The sequence below is a fragment of the Sarcophilus harrisii genome, chromosome 2 (genome assembly GCF_902635505.1).
Source record: "Sarcophilus harrisii chromosome 2, mSarHar1.11, whole genome shotgun sequence".
Classification (NCBI taxonomy): Eukaryota; Metazoa; Chordata; class Mammalia; order Dasyuromorphia; family Dasyuridae; genus Sarcophilus; species Sarcophilus harrisii.
In genome coordinates, this window is record NC_045427.1 from 89,283,742 (window position 1) to 89,296,941 (window position 13,200).

At 39.8% G+C, this 13,200-nt stretch overlaps 1 protein-coding gene across 1 annotated transcript in view; it reads left to right on the forward strand.

Moving 5' to 3' along the window:
* The first annotated feature begins 723 nt into the window (after positions 1–723).
* The window catches only part of STON1 (stonin 1), a 62,610-nt gene continuing 50,133 nt past the window's right edge, over positions 724–13,200 (forward strand). Inside the window, exon 1 of the mRNA XM_031950456.1 lies at positions 724–1,142. The gene's annotated coding sequence lies outside the window, so the exon portion shown is untranslated. The remainder of the gene's footprint in view (positions 1,143–13,200) is intronic.

Sequence of the window (13,200 nt, forward strand, 5' to 3'; positions counted from 1 at the left end):
TCCTTCTTCCTCAATCTTCACAGTGTCAGGTTATTTCACTTCTGTCTCCAAATGGTTTCACATCTGTGCTGCAGCTTCATCTCTTCAAACTATTCTATTGTCAGAATTTTCTTTCACCTAAATCTCTGATAATATATTGGGTGGTTGGGAGGAAAACTCTTCATGGGTTTTGACTTTAACAGGGCATCAATAATCTTGAAGCTTTGCCCCAACTTACATTTGTAGCCTAGCCTATGTACCCCTTGCTGTGACCAATCTTGATTTACTTATTTTTTGGCATAGATTCCAAGTGTTCTCTCTTTTTGTTCAAGAATGGCCCTCTTCCTTATTTTCATCTACAGGAACCCTTATGGTTCTTTCAGGATTCAGTTGATCCCAGTTTTGGTCACTGTCTTACAATGAGAAACTAATCTTTCCCTGCCTAAAAATGCCTTAGCACTTTATGCCTTCTTTATATACTAAATATGTGCTACTTTGTATAAAAATTTGTGTCCCTAAATTAGCTTCCTGTTACATTGTCATTTTATCCCAACCAATCAATCAGTTGCCAAATCTTGCAAATAATACTTCTACAACATCATTTGCATTTATAGCATCTTTAGCTCAGATTATCGGCCCACAAAATTTCTAAGAGAAAATAAAGTTTTTTGTATTTCCGATCTTTTTGTTTTGTTTGAGATTTTTTTTGGACCGGTTAGTTTAGTTTTGTTGGCAGGGGCAATCCCCACCCCTCTCCCCCTTCTTACTTTTAACTGCCTGATTTTAGCAGCAAGTCTAGTAGGTAACAGGACCTGGGGTTGGATGGTGAACACAGATGGGTTGGGGGGCGCGGAGGAGGGAATGAGGGTCACAAACGAGAGCTATTTAGAAGGAACTAGAGGAGAGAGGGGAAAAGGAGAGATGGGAGGCAAAGAAAGATTCGGGAGACAAGGAGGCCGGGAAGGAACAGCAGGAGGTCGTTGCAGGGTCTCGGACTGCCGGGTCCTGGCCCCCTTCCTAGCTCAGCACCGCCCCTTCATCTAACCCCTCCTTTCCCTCCCCGCCCCTCTCCTGCAACCCTCACTCCCTCCTCCTCCTCCTCCTCCTCCTCCTCTTCTGGATGGCCTCAGCGGCTGGAGCTGGAGACGTCCTGCGTTCTGCCCGTGAGTGACCCTGCCGGGGGCAGGGGGGGTGCGGGCTGGAGACTTGGAGGGGAGAGGGGAGAGAAGCGAGATTCGGAACCCTCCCTGTCCCAAAAGGTGCCTTCCCCACCTCGCTGGGGCTGCTGGACGGAACGAGAGCCCCGGTTCAGAGCCGTTGGGGAAAGCGGACCGCCCCCACTTCTCCTAAAGCCACCTTCTTCCTCCTGGCACCCTGCCACGTCGCCCCTCCGACACCCCTGCTCAGCCCTCCAGCTCGGAAGGGTGCTGAAGGGGCGGGGAAGGCTTTCCCTGCAGTCCCATCTCGGGGTGGTGGTGGTGGTGGTGGTGATCTGCTCTGGCAGACAGGCGGGAGCGAGTAAGAAGTTTGGAGGGGTGCGCCCCTCCCCCCACAACTTTTTACGTGTAAGAAATCCTGGATGGAAACGGGGCCACTTAGAATCAATTGTAGGAGCCCGGGGAGAGAGCCCTGTGCGCTTGGGACACTGCGTCTGAGGACTGGAAGAAAAGAGGGACACTTTCATCGCCTCCATCACTTCGTCGGCAGCCTTTGGGGCATCTCTAACTTCAGCTGCCACCTAGAGCGCCGGGAGGGGCCGGGGGCACAGTCCTCCGGGGCCACTGTCACCGGCCCAAGAGTCGAGCGCGGCAGAAGCCTTTTCCCTGCTTGTTAGCCGTGGTCGCGCCACTCATTTCTCTCCCCCTCGCCCCTTCCCGATCCCTCTCTTTTTGGTGGGGCTGCTGGGGTCATGACGTTTTCCCCTCTCCTTCTCTGCTCTAGGGACTGACGCTTTCCCAGAGCCTGACTTTGCTACTTCTGCCTGAGGAGTTGTTTTTGTTTTCCTCCTAATCCTCCTTAGGTAATAAGCTTCTGCCGGGGACTCCCGGAGCCAAACACATAGGTAGCATTTTCCATTAGCAGCTTTCTTTTGCCAACATTTATTTCTTCGTGATTTGGTTAGCAGAGCAGGCTGAAAGGTTCTCTCAAAACAAAGTTTGTGAATTCCAAAAAGTGAAGTTTCTCCCTCCCCAGAGGCTTCCTTCCACAAAATTGTATTTCCTTTGGTTTTGGAATCTTTGTCGAGCATCCAGTCCTACCTTCTTTCAGGAATGAGAATTCTTCACTTAATAGGATTTTCCAAGTTAAACCGGGAAGAAAAAAAAGACTTAAACGTGTGCCGGATCCAGTCCTTCAAAAACCAAAGAATTCAGCTCCATCATTCCCTAATTATGTTATTGGAAGATGGAAGCTCAGATGTAGCTTGTTTTCATACAGCTAAGCTTAATGTTACAGCCTCCCTGAAGGCTGGGAATTTTTAATTTGCTTGACATAAACCACCGGCCCTTTGCCGCTTGGCAAGTTCACTTTGTTGCATTCCTCTGCTTTCCCTACCTCCCCCTGACAAACACTCTCACTTTTAAATGGAGTTGTATAAAAACTACGGCAACTCAACAGCTAAAGTGAGCAGTTTCACAAACAAAAACCAGTCTCACTTATTTTTAACCCCAGACTGGCTTTTCAACCTGCATTCTCTTGGATGGAAAATATTGTGGATCATTGTGTGGTTTTTCTCTCCATTCTTATTAAGGTTGAATCACCGTTTCCATGACATGTTAAATTCTCGGGGTGGCTGGGATGGGCTTGTAAATTCCAGGATGAGTCCAGGCTCTAGTTGGGGTAAGAAGTAGCTAAGAGGCATTTTTTTTTTCCTGGGCAAATTTGCAGTGTTGATACCAGTAAATTGTTCCTTTGGAGGCCACTGTTTCAGTCTGGGTAATTTAACTTGACTCTTTATAAGGAAAGGATCGTTTAAATATAAACAAGATATGAGTGGGGATTTTTTTTTTTTTAGCTTGCTTAAAAAAATGAACTTTTAAAATACTTTAGAGGTTCCTAAATTCTTGTTTATGTAAATAAGTTGTTTACATATAAACAATAAGTGATACTACAGATTATTCACAATCTAATCTTTGTGGTCTGAAAGACTCTGGTGTTGACTTTGCTTCAACTAAATAGCCCACGTTATTATCTTCCTCTTTGCAAATAACAATTTTAGCTAAAAATGATGCTGAAGCTTTTTAAAATCAGTTCTGGATTGCCAGCCCCCTGAGTATGAATTTAGTGTGATTAAGTTTTACTATTATACTTTAAAGAAATAAAGTAAATCAATGCTAGTATCCTAGTGACTTCCATGAAAAGGAAAGCATTCTTTAAATTAGTGTTTGGAATCATTATTTCGAAAGTTATTGCTTTAGCTGCAGTCCTTTTCCCCCAAAGGATTTCTGATAGTGTATTTAATGCTCTGATGAACAAATATTCTATTTAGAAAGACATTCCCTTTGTGTTTAGTTTTCCTATCACTTAAAAGAAACTGTTAAAATGAGTTTCCTCTTTAATAGGTATCTTTTAACATACAATTCAAATACTACCTCTTAGAGGAAGCCTTCCCTGATTCACACCCAACCTTCTCAGTTAACATAAAGTTTCTGTTTATACACTTTTACTTACTCTGTATTATTGTTATTCCATATACTTCATATTCTATTATTGTTCAACTGGTACTGTTCAGGGTGCTATGGGGATATAATGAAAGTTTGTGCCTTCATAATAAATAAATAAGCAAATAGACAAATGAATAAACAAACAATAAATAAAATAATAGCCATATATGGGTCAGGCATTGTGCTAAGTGTTTTACAAATGTTTCCTTTTATCCTCATAGGTAAGGTAAGGTGTTGCTATTATCCCATTATCCCTATTATCCCATTTTCTAGCTGAGGCAAGTGAGGCAGAGATTAATGGACTTGCCCAAGGTCACACAGCTAGTAAGTGCTGAGGCCAAATTTGAACTTGGAGCCTGACTTCACTCCAGCTTCATGCCTCTAGAATCAGTCTAGTTGGGAAGATGACATATAGCTAAAATTAATGACTATGATTAAGTGTCGAATACATGTTAGTAGACTTCAGTAAGGTGTTCAGAGGAAGAAGAGAGAACTTTGGGATGGGGTAGCCAAGAAATGCTTTAAATGAAAGCAGTCAGGATCTTAAGGGGAAAGGGAAAGGGAGGCTAATATCTATATTATGAAAAAAAAAAAGCAATTTAGGGAGTCACAGATGTACAACTTCCTTTTTCTCTATGATTTCAAGTATAGGGCAGATATCTTTCGGGACCGAAAGAGGTAGAATACAAATGCATATTAGAGGAGAAAAAGGCTACTAGATAACTCGAGAAGCAGATTTCATTGTTGTTTAATCATTTCGTTCCTGCCCGACTTTCCATGATCCCTTTTGCGGTTTTTTGGTACAGATACTGGAGTGGCTGATTGCTTATCAGTTAAACATTTACAGAGAGCAGATTCTTGGTCTCCATGCTAGTGGAGGAGATTTTGGGGAGGCTGATAATCCTGGATCTTTATCAACCCTTTGTCCAGAAGGATTAGAGGGTAATGGTTCTGAGATGGGGAGAGATTTTGCTAATGGATAGAGGAGGATAGTCTTCAGAGTCCTGGGTTCTTGAGAAGGATTCTGTAAACTTTCCCTTTTCTCCCTTCACTACCTTCCCTCTCCACCCATCTCTTGAAATTCTATTCAGTTCAGTGGCCTAAACCTTTCCTGTTACCTCTCCTTCCCACTTATGGTCAGTCACCCCATTAAAAATTATTTAAGCGTTCATTATGTGTCAGACATTGGTGAGGCTGGAGATAACAAAAGAAAGGCAAGATTGGCATTTCCCTTGAAAAGTTCACATTCTGGGAGAAACAATGCATAAATTATGAGATAAAGCCTATGAGACAAATAGAGTAGAGAGAAGGTAATTTCAGAAAGGAATACATTAAATGCAGGTGGAAGGACCAGAAGGTCTCCTAGAAGATAGTATCTGAGCTGGTTTGAAGAAGTCCAGAGAAAATAGAAAGCAGAGGGGAGGAAGGAGACATAGGAGTCAGCTAATAAAAAAGGTACCTAGATAGAAACTGGAGATACAGTGTCTTGTTTGAGGGACTACAGTCTAGCCAATGTATCTGAATCGTAGAGTTTATGAAAGAAAGTTAAGTGTAAGAAGACTGGAAAGGTAGTGATGAGGGTAGGGTGATGAAGGAGAGTTGTGGCAGGGATGGGTATGCAATCCTCTTCTTCAAGGCTCCAGTGGGCTCATAGGGAAGGAAATTCGCTTACTAAAAGGCTGTGATAAAAAGGCATTTATTGTTAGAAAGACACCAAAATAGCTCTCTAGGCGGGCAATATCATTCTCGAGAGAGAATTGATTTTTTCAAAGAGACATTTTCTGAAGGCCTATTTTATACAGAAATAGAACAATAAAACAGAATAGGCAAGACCATTTAAGTTTGTATATGGAAGGGCATATTCTCTGGGTATTCTTCTTCCTGGTTCCAGAGAATGTAAGTTCATTTAAGTTTGTATAACGTTTTGTTGGTGATTTTACATAACTTTACAGGGCTGCCTGCTTTTGCTCTCATTAGTAGGAAGGGATCAAATTATGATGAAGATATGCTAAGCAGGAATGTGTATATATATATATATATATATATATATATGTGTGTGTGTGTGTGTGTGTATGTGTGTGTGTATGTATATATATAAACACACATGTATGTAAGTATACACACATATATGTATGTATATAGATATTATGTCTATGGATGATCTTGGAGATTTATAATAGGGAGCCATTGGAGTTTAATGAATGGCTGACATGGGCTGACCTGTATTTTAGGAAAATCACTTTGGCAGCTCTCTTGACACCTCCTTCACCCCTTACCAGCACACAAATCTGTTAGATATGTTGTAAAGTGGGAAAAAACCCCAAAGAAACCCAACTGTATTCTTTATATATAGATAGTGATGGGGGTACAAGTTCTAGGAGAAATACAGCAGTAAGTCTGAGGCCCCCAGACTTTAGGAGTGCTATTGTTTTAGCAATCTGCATGGTAGTGATCCTAAAGGCTCCTGGCCTTTGGCAGAAAGCAACCAGTTGGTCAGTGATAAAAGGGTTTCTGGGATAAATGATGAAGTGCATACCAGACCACTCCTCAGTTCTACCTCTTGGCCACAAATTGGCCTATCAGTGACATGAAGAGCCAGATCTCTCTCTCTTTTCCTATAAATTTGTCTTCTTGCTCCTGATTCTTTGCTAAATCCTTTTGGAACTTAGCTCCTTCAATTGGTCTTACAATTAACAATAAACTTTGCCCCTTGACTTGGAGATGGGTCTAAGCCTGCAGATTCTTTTGAGACACCTTGGGACCCTAAGCTTTTGGGATCTCCTTTTGGACCTCAACAATATCACATTTCCTTTCAGTGGGATGGGCATATTCATTATTGTGTCTCTACAAGTGGGGATGAAGTTGTACTGAGCTACCCACACTTTTCTTTCCTTGCCACCAGCTTCTATCTATAAAACAGCATCTATCTGTAAATCCAAAGGGGATTATAAGGGGTCAGTGTATATCACTGGAATGAGGCTTGCTTTGTGATTCTCAAGATATTTTTTCTCTCTTTCAGGCCAAGGGTCCCATCAATTAATCAGGTATATGCCAACTTTGTGCCAGGTTTTGTTCTGCATTTAGATTTGCATTCTGAATTACCACCCTTATTAACATGAAGCCAACAGATGTACCAATCCCAAATGGGCAACTTAATCTAAGAGAAAGAAAGTGAGCAAGGATAATTGAAAACAATGGATAGTCTAATAATTGTTATGTGATTTGACAAAGATTACAAACACATTCTTTCCTTTCTCTAGATCCAGCAGAAACTTTGATACGTAGTGCCATCTCTTTGCATCTCTTTTATCAGAAAGAGAAATAAAACATTTATGGGTTGTTGTTTATTCATTTATTTTTTCCCCAGAGTCTTTTTGCTAGTAACAGTTGAGGGCCACAAAAGGACAAAACTGTCAGAATGATCATACCCCCATACAAATATGATGGCTCAGACCATAAAAATAATTTTTCCATCACAAAGCTGAGCCAAGAATTACATGGAAGCAACATGGAAGTATAATTTAAAACAGCAGAAGCGCAGAAATTCAAAGCTAAGGCTGATACTTTGGCCTTAGCTCATTTCTTCGAAGCTTTTTGGTCTTTATCATGATTCACATTAAGGACTGATTTGGAGGGACAAGCATGTGGTAATTGATGTTGTAAACCTTATTGTTGTGGGATTTTGTTTAGTGTTAAGCCAAACAAAGGATAATGCTTAATCTCAACTCTTTACTACCACGAACCTCCTTTCTTTTAACTCCAGATTTTGTGCTTCCAATTGCTTAGAGATCCCCATGGACTTTTTCTAAATATCCTCTAATTTTTCTTCTAGTAGAAGATTCTATAGGAGGTGCTAGATCTGATTTCATTCAGAATAGGATTCTGGATGGCAGGCACTCTGGATTTTGTGAACATTGTTGTGGAAAAGAAAACCAGATTTTTCTGGGAATTGGTTGATAATGCTGGAAGTCTCAGATTCTTGGATGGCACAGATTAGACCACATCAAGTTTTTTTCTGCTCTGGCTAGAGAAATAGTCATTTTCTAAGCTTTAGATCTCCGTCCTCACTGGTATAATAAATTCTTTTTGACTGACTGTCTTGTTGGCTGACCAAATGTCAGTTTTGCATTCATAGAAGAGTTTAAACATATGCCCAGCAGCCCTCAAATATACACGTGACAGAATCTGTTTTCCTGTTAATACCTTCCCTTCAGTGTGTTGTATTACAGAGGTATCAAACAAATGGCTCCAGTGAAGTGACCACACTTATGAGTAAGGAAGGCCCAAAGCATATTAAAATGAAAGTGGGAAATACTTAACAAAATAAATAAAAATACATGATATTACATTTGAAAATGAAGTCAATATTCAGACTGCAGGGCTGCTCATATAGGTTTAGTGGATTCTCTTTCTGAGTTTGACACCATTGGTGAAACAGATGAAATGGAGTTCTTGAAGTGAGGAAGACCTGAATTCAAATTTTCCCTTTGATGCTTATTTATCTTTATTACTCTAGAGAAGCATGTCACTTAGTTTCTCAGCTTCCTTATTTGTAAAAATGAGAATAACAATAGTATCTATATCCTAGGGATATAGTGATTTCAGTAATTATGAGATAATATGTGCAAAATGATTTGTAAACCTTAAAGCTTATGGAAATGGCAATTCATAATTATTATTACTGGTCTGGTGTTTCCCTCTGATTTGCTTAGGTTTTGAGTTAGCCACATTTAGGGAATAGCCTCTGTCCTAACAGGAAATGTATAAAAGTTTCCTAAAAAAGGCAGATTGCTTAATTATCAGGGTTTTTTGTTTTGTTTTGTTTTGTTTTGTTTTTTGTTTTAATACTTATCATAGCCTATGGTGAGGAATTGGGATTAGTAAGATTGAAAGGCACATGAATAGAGATCACCAGAGTCCATCACCTGAGAGGAGTCCTGACCTGTCCATTAATCAAACCACAAATAAGCACCCATTCTATACCAGGCCTTGGGGGTACCAAAAATATGGCAGTCTTTTCCCTCAAGAAACTTACATTCTGTCAGTGGGTCAGCAAGCATTTTACTAAATGCTTACTGTGTGAGGTGTTTTCTTAAGGGCTGTTAATACAAAGAGTAAAAGCACAATACTGTAAGATTCAAAATGTTAAAACAAACAAAAAACCCTACCTACATTTGTAAGTAAATACAAAATAATATACTAAGAACAAGATAATTTTATTTGAAGGAGGAGTGGACTCTAGCTCCTGGGATGAGAGGAGACCACTCAAGTAAGTACCAGAAAGGAGGGTCAAAGATCCAGCTGGAGATAAAGGAACAAACATGTATTCAGTGAAGCCCCAGAGAGCAGGTAAAGAATTTTTGGCATGAAACTGAATAAAATCAGGGGAAAAAAGTCATGGATTTTTAAAAGAGTTAATTTAGGAGTGAATTTAGGACTGATGAAAAGATCTATATAATCAGTGGTTTCTAATGGTTCTGCATACCCCTGGTGACCTAAATAAGCCTACTTCTAAAAGGATCTTGTCATTAAAATAAAAGCTCATTTTGAATTCTATTGGTTAAGCACAATACCTGTGCACACAGGGGCTCTTAAAGAAATAGCAGTCTAGACATCCACCATTAAAAAAAAGGAGGCAGGATCATATCTGCCAATTAGTTCTACTGTCATTTAATTCTTTGTGGCCTGCTTTGCTTTCTGAGAAACAGAACAGCACACATTTTATGCAGGAATTAGCCCTGTTTGGAATTAAAGGCCAGGTCCACAGAATTTGGGAATAGCATCATTTAATTTTTAAGCAAGAAGGAGGAACCAAAACCTTTTTCAAATGCCCCAACAGACTCCAGGTGTCTTTTTGAATTCACCACTTTTGAGTAAGCAGGATGAGGATACACACAAGGGAGGGTAGAGTTTCTCAGATTTCCTGGTTTGCAGGAAAGGGGTGGTGAGTGGATCATGAATCCATCAGTTATTTTAGATCCATGGTTCTTAAGCCTTTTTATGTGTCATGGATCCCTTGGGCAGTTTGATGACATCTATGGATCCCTTCCTATAGCAATGTTTTTTAAAATAGGTAAAATAAAATACAAAAGAAACCAATTATATTGAAATAGTTATTAAAATAATAATTTTTAAAAAGTTCACAGATCTCATGTTAAGAATTCTGGCTAGTTGTTAATGTTCCCGTTTACCCATCCCTCTGTCCTCTGTCTGGGAGAGGGCACTGCCTGGTTAGCTGACTTCCTGGCCTTCCTCCCCTCTCCCCTCTTAGATCCTTAAACAGGTGTTTCCCTGTCGATTGCCCTTTGGCCAGTAATAGCTGATGAAGACCCATAACCTTTGAGTGCCCCCCAGCCCATTCTATCCGGCCCCTACACCCCTGCTGCATCTCTTGCTTCCTACTTATCTAGATTTCTGACCTGTTTTGCTTTACTCTTTACTCTCTGTATCCTTCTGGTTCCCAGCTAACTCCCTACAGCTTGCATTGATTCCTGGTATTCATGTCTGTCTGACTCTTATCTGCCTGGTTTCCGATGATTGCATCTTCCATGATTCTTAATTCCAGCCGACCAATCTTGTTCTGCGTCATTCTTAGCTTAAACTTTGTGTGTGTGTGTGTGTGTGTGTGTGTGTGTGTGTGTTCTTTTTTTTTTTTTTAATAGCTTTTTATTTACAAGTTATATGTATGGGTAATTTTACAACACTGACAATTGCCAAACCTTTTGTTCCAATTTTTCCCCTACTTCCCCCCACCCCTTCCCCTAGATGGCAGGATGACCAATACATGTTAAATATATTAAAGTATAAATTAAATACAAAATAAATTGTATCTGTGTTCTTCTGACACTCTTAGTCCTGGTCTCTTACTTTTTACCTAATGATCTAAGACAACTCACAATCCATCACTCACTCTTTTCAACTCCTGAAAGAAGTTTCATGGCTGCAGTTACTGCCTGTGGCAATCTTTAAGCCAAAAAATATAAAATCTGATGCTTCTTCCATTTTTTATCCCATTTTTAATCTCAACTTCACCAGACTACCAAAGTGGTCCATGACATAAAGACAATCAAGAACTTCTGCCTTCATAGTGTACAAAGTATGTTTGTGTTGACAGTGCTATGATCATTGCAATAAAATCATACTATTCTCATTTTACAAGTGAGGAAATCTGCAGCAAAAGGGTTAAGTGACTTGACCTGAGTCCCGCCTCTAACAGGACTCAGAGCTATTCTTCTGATTTTCTTAGACTGAAGAAATTTTCAACTATATTATGTTGGACCTCCTCCACCATCATTATCCTGTCTACTCAACCCTGTAGTCTTTGTGTGAATTCCTATTCCCTTGAGCTACCATGGTAGTCAATGTAGAAGAACATGCTTCAGGCAGACAAACCAGAATCAGCAGCAAGATGTGGAGGACTTTGGATGGTGCTGCCACTGGTAAAAAACCACGAGAAAAATCATTTGGAATTTTAATTGGGTTCAATAGTGGAATGTCTTTCTCCATAGTTATATATGGACAGGATTCATTTAAGATGAGTTAGGTACAGCTCTAAGATATGGGTTGGACTCAGTAACTCTCACAATCTTTTGGTTTTTGTTCAGTAATTCAACTGTATCCTATTCTTCATGATCTGATGGACCAGAGCATACCAGGCCTTTTCTCCTCCATTATCTCTTGAAGTCTCCAAATTCATGTTCATTATTTTCATGAAATTATATACCCATCTTCTCCTTTGCTGTCCCCTTTTCCTTTTACCTTCAATTTTCCCCAACATCAGGGTCTTTTCCAGTGAGCTCCATCTTCTTATGTGACCAAAGTATTTAAGCTTCAGCATTAAACCTTCTTGTGAGTAGACTGAATTCATTTATTGACTAAATTGATCTCCTTGTGTCCAAAGGACTCTCAAAAGTCTTCTCCACATTTGGAAAGCATTGATTTTGTGACATTCAACCTTCCTTAGAATCCAACTCTCCAAGTCAAAATGTTGCTACAGGAAACATCATATCTTTGATGATAGGGACCTTTGTCTTTGCTTTGTAGTATGCTATCTAGATTTGCCATAGCTTTCCTTCTAAGTAGCAAGCATCTTTTAATTTTATAGCTACAGTTACTGTCTGTAGCAATCTTTGAGCCAAAGAATATAAAATCTGATACTACTTCCATATTTTATCCCTCCATTTGCTAGGAAGTGATGAGACTGGTTGCTAAGATCTTCGTTTTTTGATGACAACTTTTACTGAAAGGGCAACCACCTTAGAACACCCATGATCGTTCAAGATAACAGGTTCTCTCGTGACTCACTAGTTGGAAGGAAACAAGTATTTATTAAATGTTTACTATGTGTCAGACCCTGTGCTAAGTGTTTTACAAATATTATTTCACTTGACCTTCACAATAAACCTAAGAGATAGTTGCTATTGTTGTGAACATCTTTTTGAATTTGAAGAAACTGAGACAGGCAGAGGTTAGTGACTCGTTCTGGAAAGTATCTGACACTAGATTTAAACCCATGTTCCTGATTCTAGACCCAGGACTCTCCTCTCTACCAGCTGTTTTATAGCTTGAATAGTTTTATAGTTCAGAATAGAAGAGGACATGGTTTTCTTATCTGAGTTTCTGAAATTCTTGGGTCAATGCAGAGGAAAGCCACCAACGTGGCATGTTTGAAATCCCAGGCTAAAACAAGGGCTTAGAAAAGTAGGTGGAGTGAAGGGAGGGGTAAAAAAAATGCCCACATTCCACAATAGCCTGTTCTGCCAATTCTGTGTAGTCTACATAACTTAGCTTTGAATGTAAAGCTGGAGTAGCTTTCAGTGAACTGGAAGCACATTGGGCAGGAGGGAGAAAGGAGGCCCCATGGGAGAAGAGGGGGAAGAGAAGAGAGAAAGAATTCCTTTTTTCGCAAATTCTGAATTTTCTTCAACTTTCTTCTTTGTGAAATGCTTCACAAGGCCCAGACTAAATTATACACAGTTCAAATAAAGTTCCTTTCCATTGGCCCTCCTACTGACAGGACTATAAATTATACAGTAACGGGGGCAAAGTTGAAGAGCAGCATATGTAAAAAGACAGTCTGTAAGCACTCCACAGAAATTTGTGTGTGGGACACATGGAGAAAATTCAGCGCCAAATTGAGATATTTAAGACTGTTGATTGTAAGTTCCTGGGTGTGACATTTAAGAAGAGGCAAAATGATGGAAGTGCTAAAGGGTATTAAACTAGGAATTAACAGTTCAGAGAGCTAATCTTGCCTCTCCCATTAACAGTATCATTGAACAAGTCTACTTTTATTGTAAAAAGATGGGTTTTTTGTAATTTTTTTTTTTTTTTGGTAAAATGTAAAATGATGAGTTTGGACTAGTTGATCCCTAAGTGTTCTTCCCTTTTTGAGATTCTGTGATTCAAAGATCTCTATTTTAGGAGGCTGCCTGAATTCAAACTTAACTTTTGGAGGAAGAGGAGCAGAATTAAATATGGGATTTGTTAATGAGAGAAAATATTTTGCTATTATTTTTTCCATACAGAGTTAGATGGTGAAAGAAGAAAGTATCTAGAG